The sequence below is a fragment of the Danio aesculapii genome, chromosome 8 (genome assembly GCF_903798145.1).
Source record: "Danio aesculapii chromosome 8, fDanAes4.1, whole genome shotgun sequence".
NCBI classification, from domain to species: Eukaryota; Metazoa; Chordata; class Actinopteri; order Cypriniformes; family Danionidae; genus Danio; species Danio aesculapii.
This window is the reverse complement of record NC_079442.1, coordinates 14,848,866-14,864,841: the sequence shown is the minus strand read 5'-3', so window position 1 is coordinate 14,864,841 and position 15,976 is coordinate 14,848,866. Positions and strand designations below refer to the sequence as shown.

General features: G+C 36.0%; 2 protein-coding genes across 3 annotated transcripts in view; one reads left to right on the top strand and one right to left on the bottom strand.

The window, feature by feature from the left end:
- Nucleotides 1–9,393, bottom strand: part of angptl2b (angiopoietin-like 2b) — a 37,184-nt gene extending 27,791 nt beyond the window's left edge. The window contains exon 1 of one of the 2 annotated variants that reach the window (XM_056463271.1): nucleotides 9,226–9,393. The gene's annotated coding sequence lies outside the window, so the exon portion shown is untranslated. Of the gene's footprint in view, nucleotides 1–9,214 lie in introns of both variants that reach the window. The other variant, XM_056463270.1, reaches the window with a different exon arrangement.
- ralgps1 (Ral GEF with PH domain and SH3 binding motif 1) overlaps nucleotides 1–15,976 on the top strand; it is a 218,384-nt gene that overhangs the window by 96,927 nt on the left and 105,481 nt on the right. The gene's annotated exons all lie outside the window — the stretch shown is intronic.

Sequence of the window (15,976 nt, the reverse complement as noted above, 5' to 3'; positions counted from 1 at the left end):
ACAGTTCATTTTCCCTCTTGGTGCGGTTCGTTTGGGCAGGTGTGAATGTAGCAATCGCACTCGAGGGTGCACTAGAAGTGGACCAAAAAAGCGTACCGAGACCTACTTGAAGAGGTGGTCCCAGTGAGCTTTCAAAAGTACTCTGGAGTTGTTCATTTGTGGTGAGAACATGATCCGAACTAAAACATACCCAACCACATAAAGTACTGCGCCTTTTTGAACTAATCCAGCTGCCGTAGTCTGATGCGCTGTCTCATCTTATGGTGTTTGGAGGAAAGAAATTAGTTGACAGCACTTTACCAACAGTTTTAAACAGAGAGTGAGAAAAAAAAAACCGACCTGATTGATCGTTGGTAATATTTCCGGAAGATGACCATGTCGCAGTTTAGCTAATTAATTCACGCCTCCTCCTAACGCCTTTGCCATTTGCAATGCATCATATTCATTGTATTCCAGCCGCAGCTGCGCTTCATTCTCGAAATGTATAGTTTGTCTAAAGTGATGTGTACGAACTATATAGTATATTATGACCAGACATCCAATCAGCCAGTGCAGCGACATTTGGTGTCTGCCAGTTTGTTTACTTGCGGGAATTCCATTGGCATTTTCCCCCATGTTAATTCTGACCAATCGAAAAGCAGTTTAGGAAATACGTTCAATAACATCTGGCCAATGAGTAATGTGGATTTTGTCACAAGATTGCATTTTGTTTCTTTTCATCTGGTTCGGACCAAAGCAATCAGTGTGGTGTGAAAAGGACCCAAAACGAAAAATGCTACATTGTTTCATTTGTTGCCCTTGTTCCGGACCAAATGAACTGAACCACAGATGTGAAAGCACCCTAACTGTTTCTGAACTTCTGACTGGGATGGTTTTTACTATTAAAATTTATAAAATATGATATATCCTGTATATTATATCTACTCCTCAATCAACAATAGCGTGTCCTTTTTTTTTTCCTCAATGGAAAAAATAATGATGGTTTCCACTGAGAGTGTTTTTCACGAGAGTTGAAGGAACCCCCTCGTGCTGCTGTAACAGACCAGTAATGATAGGTTGGACTTGCGACTTGTTGGATATATTGACAGAGCGTCTCGTGTGATCTAATGCTGCGACCAGTATGTGGTTTCTCTGTGGTGTGTGAGCATGTGCCTCAGTGTGTGTCTGCACTGTGTCTAGAAACAGAGATACCTGTGGTTTCTCTGAGTGGAACATGAGACGTGTTTGAGAGCGTGTGATGCAGAATTTCAGTGGAGACCCCAAGTCTCCTCAGCCAGCTTAAAGAGACAGTGGAAATGCTTTCGTCTGTGTGAGCGGCAGGACAAGAGAAAGCACATCTGCCTAATCCAAAAAGCTGTCATTATGCCTTTGGTGGGAAAAAAAATCCTCCAGAGCCTGCTGTCCTACTGACACGCACCTTGAGAAGTGTCCCGACAGGCCAAAGAGAAGTTTTACCTCGTCCAGTGTTCCATTACAGATGTGGCAGGACTTGCAAGCTGCAGCACGACTGAACTGCTATTGAACTATTCCACGTATTTTTTATAAAAGTTAAAGAAACACCTCTTGAAAAGGGAAAGGACAATAACCAATGGAAACAAGCTGTGTCTTGATGTGAGCTATAAACAATGTGCTTTGGAATGGCATTTAATGCTTGAATTTATACTGAAATTGAAGTAGCAGGATAACATAATTGTGAAATTTATTATGAAAATGCATTTTACAGTTTGTTATTCAGAATCATTCATTACACATTGAGGATTTGATGCTATAAGATATAGAGATGATATAACAGATATCCGTATAAGTCTTTAGATACTTCAATTGTGTTCAGTTTATCACAATTTGTATACAGGAGAAAGTAATATTATTAATTCATTCATTTTCTTTTCGGCTTATTCTCTTGGGTCACCACAGCGGAATGAACCGCCAACTTATCCAGCATATGTTTTGTACAGCGGATGCCCTTCCAGCTGCAACCCATCACTGGGAAAACACCCATACACTCTCATTCACTCACATACACTATGGAAAATTTAGCTTAGCCAATTCACCTATACTGCATGTCTTTGGAATTGTGGGGGAAACTGGAACACCCGGAGGAAACCCACACCAACATGGGGAGAACATGCAAACTCAGAAATGCCAACTGACCCATTTATGGCTCGAACCAGCGACCTTCTTGCTGTGAGGTGACAGCGCTACCCACTCCGCCACTGCACCGCCATAGTAAGATTAGTAAAATTATTTCGTTTTGGGGCTGACAATGTATGGACACCCTGCTGTTTTTATTAATTAAGCATTAAAAGTGGTTATTCAGCTGTCGGTGAACATGTCAAGCCAACGATCAAAGAACACAGATTTTAGCCTATTTCAAAAATCATTTCGAATTTCCCAAATTTGTCTCAGATGACCAAATCATGGCTGAAATTCCTTTGTGTGAGCAAGGCTTTAGGTTACATTTACATGACAATGATGTAACCAAAAATGTAAAGATTTCTGTTTTGCTTTAAAAAAGTTTTCAAAACTATCTGTATCTACATTCTCAAAAATGGTCAAAAATGCTATATTACATATGCCAGGCTAGAACTTTGGCACTGTCACCTTGTGTTATTAAAGAATACCTGTAAGGAAGCGTTGAAGGTGCCATCGACATAGAATTTGCTACAGTATATGTATAAAATGTGTCTCCACTGTTTGTTGTAATGTGAATCGACACTTTTGCCGATGAAGCATTAAGCACCAACAACACTACCAGGTACTCTGCCATTGTTGTCTGCCTAAAAATGTAACATGTATGAATGTGGCGTCATCATTGTCAAAGACTTTTTGGGTTATTTACACTAACACAACAATGGCGGCATTTTCAAACTTGCTTTGGTCATGTCCACAGTTACGTGGGTGTTTTTCTTTATAAATGGAGCTTTTCTCTCTTTCTCGTCCACATGAAAACGCAAACACAATGCACTGTCAAGGGCATGATAAATCAACAGGTAGCAATTAAAGCCTTAGAATAAAGTTCTGTTGGCCAATAAGAAAAGAGAAACAGCATGCACGCTGATGTCATGAGGCGAAAACTGATACTCACACTGTAAGCGGAGTAAAGAAAAATGGTTTTGAAAATACTTGAGTATCCATGTGGACAGGGCCTTAGTCACTGTTTTTAGATTTATGCATTTTTTTTAAATTCCAAAAACGTTGTCGTGTAAATGAACAGGCAAAACACAAAAAAATTCTCACTTTGACTAAAAACGTTGTCGTGTGAAGGAATGTAAACACATGGATTTTTTTAATACTTAGGTTGCAATTTTTATTTGATAAACAAGCAGATACTGCATTTACTGTAAAAAAGAGAATTATTAAGGTCTTATTGAGAAAACTGAGTAGTTTTAACATTTAAAGTGACATTCTTATTGCATATAAATCAAGTATCAAGTCTCTTTTAATTCTTAAAACATATTTAAGGATTATAAATGTAGAGAGTAATAGAAATAGTGAAAGACAAACACCTCTCGCTTATCTCTTTATACTTTTAGCATTAAAAATGAAAGCTTGTTATTGTGGGAGACTCTTTCATCCTCTGCATAGTTCTTTTTAGTTACTTCCGTCTGGCAGACAGTATAAAGTGCCTTTGGTGGAAAGGGCCAAGTATAAGAAGGTGTTTATTCCAAATGCCATTGGTATTTTAAACAGGATCTTAAAATGAGGGTTTTTTTAATGCATTGTCATAGCTGTGATTGTCATAGCTTGTGTGATGTATATAATGTAAAAAGTTTTTTTTGTCTAAGGATCATACCCTCACTGAGAATAGACAATAAACCATAATCATATCCAACATGTCATTGTATACAATATACCATTTATTTCCAGATCATTAAATTATATTAATAATCATTGTTTGAAAAACATGTAATTTCCAGGCATGCTGTAATTTACTTGCTTATTTAAGGCAGTTAACGACATTGTAATTGCTGTTTATTTATTTATTTATGCTATCATTTTGATAATGTATTGTGTTTTCATATCATTACTTGATTTTAATAATCATTGTTTGAACACACTTGCTCTAATTTACCCCACACAGAAAACCCTAATAAGTTGACTGAACTAAATTAATTGAGTAAACTCGTTGCCTAAATATACTAGAGTAATGGAGTCTCCCAAATCGTGCATATTTAAGTTTATTTAACTTGTTGGTTTTGTAGACTATACTTAAATTGTTCTGTTAACCAAACGTAGTACTTAAGTAGATTATACTTAAATTGTTCAGTTTACCAAACTTAGTACAAAAGCAAGTTTTGGGAGACTCCCCCACTCAATTAAATTGAGGCAACGAGTTTACTCAATTACTTTAGTTCAGTCAACTTATTAGGATTTTCAGTGTGTGTAATAATATACTATGAAAAAAGGTTTAAATACATTTTAAACAAAAAGTAGCCATTTATTCACATTATAATGAATAATTATACCTGAAGCCATTTGTTTTCTGATTTAAAAAAAGACCTTGCACTTAAAAGGTTGCACATATTTAACTTTTACAGTCAAGACTACATTTGTGAAAATTACCTGTTTTTTTTTTTTCAAAGGATTAATTATGATTTTGAGCTCACTACACTCGAAATCTTAAGTTTATGCATTTTCATGATACATAAGTTAAATTAACTCATATTTTTAAGTGATAGGACCAAAATGCAAAATTTTAAGTTATGTTCAGTCAACTTTACTTAATTGTTTAAGTAAAGACAACATTAGGGTTTACAGTGCAGTGGACAACTGCTATTACTCTTTAAGTTTAGTAGCAGTGCTGGCGTCATTGAGAGCTTGATGTCTTCTTTTAGTTTTTTTTCCTCTCACTCCGTCATTCCCTTGTTCTCTTGTCTGGCCTTCTCATTTCAAACTTAGCATGGCATTCCTTGAATTCCGCCCCTCCTCATTAGTGTGAACCAAGCTGCCACACACACACAGGCTGGTGAAGGCTGGTGTAAACTTGACTTCACACCCCTATCAAATTGGCTGTGACTGCAAAGTTACATGTATAGATACAGTATGTATGTACTGTGGGTTAGCAGAGCACACAGGGGATGTGACTGAATACAGCCATGTTTACATGTTTAACAATGGACCTGTTGCATTAGTGTAATTATGTTCTGCAGTGTCAGTTACATTTAAAAGCATAGTTAAATAGCCAAACTTGTCACTAGCTATGTTTCCATCCACAAATGTGTATTAACTTTATGCGCAAAACTGAATTTTCGCATAAAAGATGTGCAAATAAAGCTGCGTTTCCATTCAATGAGTCAAAGCGAACAAAATCGTCACTTCCAGATTAACTGGCACCAAGTATCAACAGTGAAAATGGAATATGCTGCAGTAGGAGAATCTGCATCAATCTTTTCTTCATTTAATAAATGACTTGCGCCTCAGAAGGCAATCCTGACACGCAATGAACATGTGGTGATGTTTGAAGGCATGAGACGCGGAGCACAGATGCTCTTGACAGTACTGGAGGTAATTGATAATATAACACTAATACTGAAACGGTAAGGTGTTTTAGAATGACCAAAATAACATTTCAGATGTTTTACAGTGTGCTTAGTCTGCTGGTTTGTCCATTCACAGACATTTTTATCATCACATGAGCTCTTATAACAAAATCACATGACTTTTTTTAATGTGGATACTGGAATTTGTTCGGTAAAAGTGTTTCCGTCGCTGTTCAAGCGCATCTTTTCTTATCGAATAAAAAATTCATCCTACTCAGTTTTGCGCATATGCTTTTTATGCGCATTTTCAAAATTGATGCACATCTTGCCATTTCCATCTACTGTTTTTTATGTGCATATCCAAAATGCACATGGAAATAGGTGAATGGAAACGTAGCGAGTGTAGATTAAGATCTTACCATATAAATAAGTACACTGTAAAAAAAAAACAAAGTTGACTCAACTTAAAATTTTAAGGCTAAACTTCAGAAAATTTTTGAGTTGACTCAACTTTCAGAAATGTCCTGAAGTTTTTTACTTAAAAATTTTAAGTTGAGTCAAATTTTTTTAACAGTGTAGTTTGTGATGGAAAGATTAGTTTTAAGCAGTGTTTGGACACTGTGAAATTCTAAATTGTTACAGGATACAATTTTTGAAGGAATAGTCATATGCTCACAAAGGCTGCTTTTATAGATCAAAATTCAAACCACTTTTATTCTACTATTTAACATTTTATTTTGAATCTTTTTTTATTAAAATTAAATGCATTAATTTAATATTTATTAAAATGTTAAATATTGCAATAAGTGTATTTTTGAGAAATTTTGTTCAATACATTTTTATTCTATTAGTATGAGTTAAAATAAGCAGTTTGCCAGCAAACAGTGAATAATTAAAAGATAGATTTTATTATATTTGATTGAATTACAAATTGGTGAAGATCAGATCAGTTTAAAAATTAAAATTGAATGCATTCATTTAATATTTATTAAAAATATAAGATATTGCTATAAGTCTATTTTAAAGAAATAGTAGTACTATACATTTTATTCTATCAGCATGAGTTAAAATAAGCAATTTGCCTGCAAACAATGAATAATTAAATGATTGATTGTACTGTATTTGATTGAATTACAAATAGGTGAATAGTACATGTATTGATTTATGTAAGAGCAGGTTAATACATTCAAGAGGCTGTCAATGCATCCATATAGTATATTTCAACATATATCCAACCTTACTAAAGTTTATGTGTGAAGAATAAGTGCAAATAACTACTAAGATCCGGCTGCTTATATATAGATTCATGGACCCCAATATTAAAAGCTAGTTACTATTGTAATAATAATAATAATAATATTATTACCCCATAACTTTCTTTAAAATCAGTTTGTATGTTATATTATATTTCCTTAGTAATTATTAATCAGTGAATATAAGCAAAGTTTGGGTTTCATCACCGTGAGCCCCCTGGAGTACCTTCAGGAACCCCTTGTTGAAAACCCTGGGTCTAGACCATTGTATAAACAATCATGGGTTCTTTGTATACAGTTGCAATTATGAGCTTTGTGTATGTTGTTGCCATGGCATGCCCATCCATACAGTGTAAAGAGAGTACTAGAGACTAGTTTTATTTTGAAAACGTCTTAACCCTTAAGCTCTTATTCAAACAGAACAAAGCCTGATTCAGAAGTCTGCCTCCGTTCAGATCCCTACAGATGGAAAACAGCTTCCTGGGGAATGAAACAAAGACTAACAGCCACAGTCAACTCTCCAGCATCCTGTCCTGTCCAAACCTTTCTCTCTGGGATGGGGATCTGTAGCTTACTCTCCCTCCCTCCATCTCTGCCTTGCAGCCCTAAGTTTAGGTTTAACAACTTCATTAAGCCCACGAGGGGCAATTAAGTTAGGGCAGTAGCATTGCATGACAGTAATAAAACAATAGCTATATAATAAGATATAAACAAAAATACAGCTCAGCATGCTTCAAAATAAATTTCACAGACAATACATTAGAAAAAGAAGTAAAAAAAAAAAAATGATAAAAATGACTGATATAAAACCCAATACCCTCTAGAACAAAAAGTATAATTGTTTTTATTAGATTAACTTTTAATGCTTCTACATCTTCTTCCAGATGGCATTGCTTTAAAATATACCCTCAAAATATACACTTCTGTTATACTCTAGATTTTTGTTAGCGTTTTCAGCAGAGGCACACCAATCATTTTGGAACATGTCCTAATTATACTCTGATGACAAATCTTGTTTCTGAGAGTGATGAGTTGCAGAATAGAAGAGAAAAACTCTAAATGCTCTCAAAAATGGTAGTGTAAAATTGATCCCTGACCTGCATCCAGGGTAATTTACTTTAAAAAGTAATTAATTACTAAACATTAATTACATAATTCAAATAGCATTTTAATTACTTTCAAATTACTTTAAAAAGGAACTGAATTACTCAACAAATAATCTAACTACTTGACTCAAGCATTTACAAATAAAACTTTGTAATTTATGTTTAAATTTGACAGGATATTTTAGCTTTATTAAAAATACTTAAGAAATGTTAAACACTTCTATCAAAACACAAAATATTGCAAATAAATAATAACACCATATTTCATACATATAATATATTGACAATAATTTCCTACTCGATTTATTGTTTCTTAAGCACATGCAATCGTCTTACAAATCTTGAGTTCCACACAATTCCTTCATGTTGTGCCAACACAAATTGATTAGTTTGAATTAAGTTAGCTTAATTGGTTTTACAAATTAAAGTGGATTGAACATAAAACAACTAATTTGCCCCCAACCCCCCCCCCCCCCCCCCCCCCCACACACACACACACACCCCTTAAGCCTTAAGAATTGTGTGGATTCAGATATTTTTATTTTTACAATTACTCTGCTTCTCTGAACTAATTAATATAGAACTGTTGATGCCCAGCATTTTAGACAAGTATATTTGAAGTAACTGTATGTAAATGACCTGAAAGTGAAAGTTTATCCCATTACTTTACCTTTTCAGTGGAAGCATAAATTGTTACATTAACTAGTGACATTGTAACTAATTACACACCATACTGCTTGTTTCTTTATTCAGTTCCCCTTCCCAGTTTCAAAACTATAAATTCAAGATCATAAAACTGAAATCACTCCTCACCTCCAAGCACAATTTCCTTTCTTGTTTCTTTAAAGCACTTTTTTGTTTTTCCTTTACCCTCATTCACACCTCAGTGTATTCGTAAACCTGTCTAGACCTTTTCTAGACGTCATCAATAATGCAGCCACTTTGTTGCCCTGAATTGCGTCCGGGATTCTCAGTGATAACAAACCATTGTTTGTTTATTACCAGTTCAACCACTAAAAAAAACTCTGTCCCCTAATCTCTCACATCCATTGCCCTTAGCAACCCCGTAGGACTCTCTTAAAGCCTGGCAAAGATTAACCCTCCACTTAAACCATCAGAACGGGATGTCGCCTGGGGCAACAGACCTTATCCACACAGCCCATGACACCATCTAAGTGGGAGGGTGAACCCTAAAAACCATTACCAAAGCACACAGAACAACCCCCGAAACTGAGCATGTTAGAAAAAGGCACACAAGTTCTGCCAAGCACAAACAGGTGTTTAATAGTGGATTCCAAGATTAGCACAAGCATTGTGGTGTTAAGCCGGATGCAATTACACATGTTTTGAGAGTGAGCGGAGCCTCAGGGCTCACCTTAGCCTTACCAGATGATCCCAGGCTATTGCACAGAACCCTCTTGAAATCCGTCAATGTCCAGGAGAAAGCGTGTGAAGAGACTCTCTGGAAATCAGCATCACAACTTGCAAAAGATGTCTCTGTGGGGTATCCCTCAGTCTTCTCCCACTCTCTGTGTCTGTCGTAATCCCCCACTGTCTCTCTTTGTTAGTATGTCCTCGGTGTCAGGTCTTCAGTCTTCAATTAAACACCACTGTCTTTGTGATGACTCTTTTCTCAAGAACTCTGACAAGTCCTCCTTCAAGTCCTTCTCTCAAGGGAATGAAATGAATGCATTAAATAAAGTGCCAATCCTTCAGAGTTTGACATTAAATAAAGCAAGTCCTTGGGTTTTGACTTGGAAAAATATATATTCCAGGTTAAAATCTCTTAGGGGTTGTTGAAGAGTAAGAGAGGTGGGCTTTGAAGATCTCAGGGAATCAGAAGAAATCTCTGTTAAGGGTTGTAGATGTTGGTTCCTCTGTGAATTTGGGGTTTTGGGAGCTGTGAAAGTCCACCAGCATGTTCTTCTCAGCCTCTGGAGGGGTTTGTGTGTTCCCTGTCAGTCTTACTGGACTAAGTCCATCACCTCTGTTGCAGTAACTTTTTTCTGCTCTCTCTCTCTCTCTCCCTCTGTCTTTCTCTCTCTCCTTTACAACGAGCTTTGGGATTGGGGTTGGTCCACCCCCTCTCCACTTTTCTCCACCCCTTGGCACAAAGGGATCTGAAGGCATGAGCTTCTAATCCCCCACCCATATTCACAACCCCTGCTATTCACTTCTCCTGTTCTGTGTCTATTTCCGGACGGCCGGCTACCAGTTGCAACTGTTGTCTGGAGTTCAGTGATCAGGTTATAGGGTCAGGATCTAGGCTGGAATGAGGAGATTAGAGGAAAAGAGAAAGGGAACATGATACTTGCGTCTCAAATGAGATTATGGTTGTTCTTTCATTGGTTTTATGTTGGAGTTTATAAAAAGTAATAATAACAGCGATTGCCATGTGCTTCTCTGTTATTGCTTTGGATTGTAAGAGTTTGGTGATGTGGTGATTCATTCTTACAAAAGCCTGTTTATTTTGTTGCACTATACCACATTTTCTTAATAATGCTTTTGAGTAGGTCTGGATTTGTTTTGTTTCATTGAAAACATCCTGCTCCAATTTTAGATTCCATTGGGTTTGTTTGAGTATGTGAGCATTTCTGCCTAATTTACTCTTGTTTTACCTGGTGGTTCTTTTATGTGAATATATTTTAAAGCCGCCAAAGTTAAGATGAAGGGAAAAACTACAAGTATAATACCAGTGCTTCCTACACATAGACTTTACTTGGGCGGGCCACCCAGATACATTGACGGCCACCCAAGTATATTTGGTCACATTTTATTTTTTATTATTGTCATCCTTTTACACTTTTTTTTGTATCCGCCCAATAACCAAACATCCCCGATCGATTAACCAGTGGAAAATCTTCTCTTCCCTTATACGTTTCCTACTTCTTGTTCTGTGTGCACGAGATATGTCAACACTTCCACAGAGACACACCTTTTTGGAACTTAAAAATGCGTCCGTTGAGGGTTTCTAAGGGCCCTATCATACACCCGGCGCAATGTGGCGCAAGGCGCGATGCAATTGTTGTTTGCTAGTTTCAGCTTGGCGCAAGAGTCATTTTGACCCTCGCTTACACATTGCTTAATACAAACAGGATGTACAGCAATACGCAAATATCTTTACATATTAAAAAAAAAATTTAATATTAAGGATATATATAGGATATAATAAGGATATATATATAGGATATAAATATAAAGGATTAAAATATTTCAAAACATTATTTTCAAGCCTACATAATTATAAAAAAAACATACTTTCATGCCTTCATCTCGGGGGGCTTTTTTAGTTTATTCATAACAATTTGCTTTTGTATTATGTTATTGTTATTAGCAGAATTATTGATTATATGCATATTTGTATTTGTTTTATAAATATGCCCACCTGTCAGGTTTTAGACCATATGGGGCATAGCATGTGTATCAGGATATAACTTTTTTTAACACACTTCGTTATTATTGTTCATTTATTCGTTTGCTGGAAATTAGAACTGAATTTAGAAATAGTTATGAAACAAATCTTTGCGCTTAACAAACGAAATGAGTTATTTATAGGCTAATGGATGTCTGTGCGTACAAGAAGTTTCCCTATCCACGAGAGTGAAAGCAAAAGTAAACAATGAGTAGGCTCATCTCTGTTTCTCGCGCTATAGATGCTCTGTTTAACTGTTTTCTCCCTAGTGAAGGGTTCAGTTTTTGCATTAACAAAGTCTGTCATGTAAATAGCAAATGCGCTATGGCGCGACGCAACTGACTCTTAAAGGGAATAGGAGATGAGACTCTGATTGGTTTATTCTCAAAACACATCTATAACTCATTAAGAAAATAATCTCAACCCTGTTAGGCCATGTGCCATGGCGCAAAGCGGATTTTTCCACCCTTATATTAGCAAAAGTGAATTCTGACACGCCCTTAATGAGTTTGCACCCTGCGCTTTGCACTTTGCGCATGGATCATCAAAATAGAGCCCTAAATCTAATAAAAAGGCCTGGATTCGGCTTTTGGTTTTGCTTTCTAAAGTTGCTGTTAATTGTATGCGTTATTGACATAGATTAATTTGATTAATGTTTTATATGTATCTAAGATGCTTTAGCCATACTGTACATAATGTCAGCAGCAGATTTTACCTGTCAGTGGGTGCACATGGCTCCTGAATAGAATGAAAGTAAAACAAATAGTGGATCTTTTTTTAAACTTCAACTCATTGAAAAGAAACAGTGTATAACAGTGCCATAATAAATAAATATTGTGAAAAATCACTTGTTTTTTTTTTGTTGCATGTAGTGTAGGTAACGCGGCGTGGGTTTCAATGCGGCAACCACCGCAAGTATATATCAAACTTGTGGGTATTTCAAACATGATAGTTTTTACTATTACTATATTTTTCTTATTATCCTGAATCATTAAAGTACACTTAGTGCTGGGTAGATTACTTTTAAAATTTCTGTTAGTGATTACAGATTGCATGATGAAAATTGTAGTCAGTTACGTGATCTATTTGCATACTTGATAATTTATTCTGACTTGTTTTCTGATTGCTTTTGACCTAACTCATTTAAAACATTCACTTTAAATCTCAAGGGGGCTGTTGCTAGATCGAATATGGTTATGGCTGGAAGTTATCGAGAATTATTTATATTATTTATTACATTTCCTGTTTATTGTACTTTATTAACGTCTAGCCTGACCCCAACCCTAAACCTAACCATCCCAGTAATGTAAAAACAGTATTTGAACCGAATATTATTTATGCTATCTGTTAAATTACTAATAAATTGTATTTTTAACGCCTACCCCCACCCCAACCCTAAACCCAACTGTCACAGCACTGTAAAAATATTAATTATTGTTATACAGTGTCATAAAAAAATGCTGCTATATTGATCTGCATATCGCACTTCCGGGTGACTGCGTATCCGATCTAGACTTTACCTCTCAAGGGGGTTTTCACAAAAATACCAAAGGTCAAAGGGCATTGACTGACAAAAATGGATGGGAATCTCTGCCTTACATGGACTTCTGTTTAAATATTGTAGTCTTATGCTTATTACTAAATTGATTTGGGGGTGCTTTTGTTATAGAGGGGTTCTATTGACCTTATTCTTCAATGTGGAAGTGCGCTCATTTTTGCGATTGTTTTAGAACTTCCGACTCAGCTGCCTATGGGAAAAATGACTAGGAATAATAAACGGCAGAAAACGGTCAAACTAGTTACTCTACAAACAAATGTTTTCATGACTATACATACAAAGTAGGATAATATAATAAGAAAACATCAGTTTGCAACACCAAGCAGCAAAACAAGCTGTTTTTAACGTCTAAAAATGAATGGAAGTGAATGAGACCGGAAGTCTTGAGCCAAAAAGATTCCAATGGCTGCGCTCACTCGTACACGGAGAATAAGGTGAATTGTGAGCATTTTAAACTAAAATGGTATGAAACAGAGTATGTATTTTTTATTTCTAATAATATATAATTGAAACCATTAACCATTATCTGCTTTTTAAGCATTTTAAAAGGACTTCGTTTTTGTAATCTAATCACACAATCTAGAATAAAATACTACTAAACACTGTACACCCATAACAAGTGTTTATATTGGGTCTGTTTTAGATTTGGCACGTTGATCCTTGCTGTAGAATAGCCCAGTACCTGCATGGTATGTCATATCATTCAACTTTGGCTCCAATGTTCTTACACAGGACTCATTATTTTTATTAATCACTACAGGGCCAAAAATACATACTGTAGCTTTAAGATCATTTCCTGCATGTTGTGTACTTTAACGAAAACTCTAATTTACTATGGTGGTCCTGCAAAGTCTTCATTTCCAGTTTGGTGGTGTTTACGAGCTGTCTGATGTGGGATGTTTCTCCATGGAACATTCACACTCCGTAAGACTAAAAAGGTGTTCTCAGAGCAGATGTTGAACAGAAACTGTGCTTCTTGAAAGACAAAGCTCACCTGGTTTTTACTTCCTCAGTGGGAACATCTGAGACCACACTGAGTTGTCCAGTTGATGGACTGTGTATCCTAATATCATTTGTCTCTGGTCAATCAAGATCCGTTGACTTTAGACTGTGGACAGAGTTTCATCCTCTTATCTGCAGGATATCAGTAGAGTAAATGTATAAAGGGCTGAAACCTGAAAAAGATCTATGAAATTGCAAATCAGCAGAAATATGTTGTTGAACAATTTACCACACTATTTTATTCACTGCTTTGGTTAGCAGGCAGTTAAGTAAATGACTGTAATGTAGATTTAAGCAAGAACTGACTGAGAGCATAATTCAGATATATGTTATGCAGTGTAGCCAAGACATTGGAAAATAATGTATGTGGAAATAATCTACTGTATTTTGAGTGCCTAAATGCATTCCAACTGGTTAGTACTTCATTTTAACCATATAAACAAGAAAGACTTGGAAAGTTCTGACAAAAAAAGACATAAATTGTTTTCTCCAACATGGTTTTATTGGTGGTTGGTACAGAATGATGCTTCATTTGGCCAAAATGTTGATATTGAATAGTTCAGAGTGTCCATCTCTGAATTTCATCCATCAATTGTTCTCCATATATACTCTTCTGTCCGTTCATCCTTCCACCCGTAACCCCATTCATCAATCATTTTATCTTTTTACCCATCCATCCCTTTGTCCTTTCAACTGTCATTTTACCCATGCATCCATGCTTCCACCCATATTTCTGCCATTCTGCTAGCCTGTCCATTCATCCAAATATCTTTTCATCCTTACATCCATCCATCCTTCTATCCATCGATTCTATCCATCCGTCCATCCATCCCACTATGCTTTCATTCATCTATCATTCCTCCCACCAATTCTTCCATCCATTGTTCTGCTATTCTACTGGTCCATCTAATCATCCATCCATAAATCTATTATTGTCTTTCATTCTTATCCACTCATCTGTCATCATCCATCCATCCATCCACCCACCCTTCCATCCATCCATCCATCCATCCACCAAATCCACCCATCCATTCACCAACTCACTTACCCATCCACCCACCCATCTACCCACCCACCCATCCATCCATCCATCCATCCAATTACCTTTCTTTTTGTCTTTCTGTCCGTCCAAATATCTTACTTTCTGTCTTTCCGTCCATCCAAATATCTTTCCTTTTGTCTTTCCATCCATCCAAATATCTTTCTTTTTGTCTTTCCGTCCATCCAAATATCTTTCCTTTTGTCTTTCCGTCCATTCAAATATCTTTCTTTTTGTCTTTCCATCCATCTAAATATCTTTCTTTTTGTCTTTCCGTCCATCCAAATATCTTTCTTTTATGTCTTTCCGTCCATCCAAATATCTTTCCTTTTGTCTTTCCGTCCATTCAAATATCTTTCTTTTTGTCTTTCCATCCATCCGAATATCTTTCTTTCGGTCTTTCCGTCCATCCAAACATATTTCTTTTTGTCTTTCCACCCATCTAAATATCTTTCTTATTGTCTTTCCATCCATCCAATTACCTTTCTTTTTGTCTTTTCGTCCATCCAAATATCTTTCTTTTTGTCTTTCTATCCATCCAAATATCTTTCTTTTTGTATTTCCATCCATCCGGATATCTTTCTTTTTGTCTTTCCTTCCATCCAATTACCTTTGTTTTTGTCTTTCCGTCCATACAAATATCTTTCTTTTTGTCTTTCTATCCATCCAAATATCTTTCTTTTTGTCTTTCCATCCATCCGGATATCTTTCTTTTTGTCTTTCCTTCCATCCAATTACCTTTGTTTCTGTCTTTCCGTCCACCCAAATACCTTTCCTTTTGTCTTCCCGTCCAAACAAACACCTTTCTTTTTGTCTTTCTGTCCATAAAAATACATTTCTGTCTGTCTTTCCGTCCATCCATATGTCTATATATTGTTTTATCATTCTAGTTCTAGTACACCAAACATGATATCTAAGATAATGAATGTCACAAGCAGCTACTTAACATTTAAGTTAGCTCTTCTGAAATTTGGGTTCTACGTTACAATATGATGTAATAAATGCAGTCTCCATGGTAACATTTATTTAAATCAGAGACACATGAAGTGGTGTCAGAGCAAAAGACTTTATAAGGTAACCTCTTAAAAGTGATCTTAGATCAAAAGTGTTATTAGAAGTGAACATC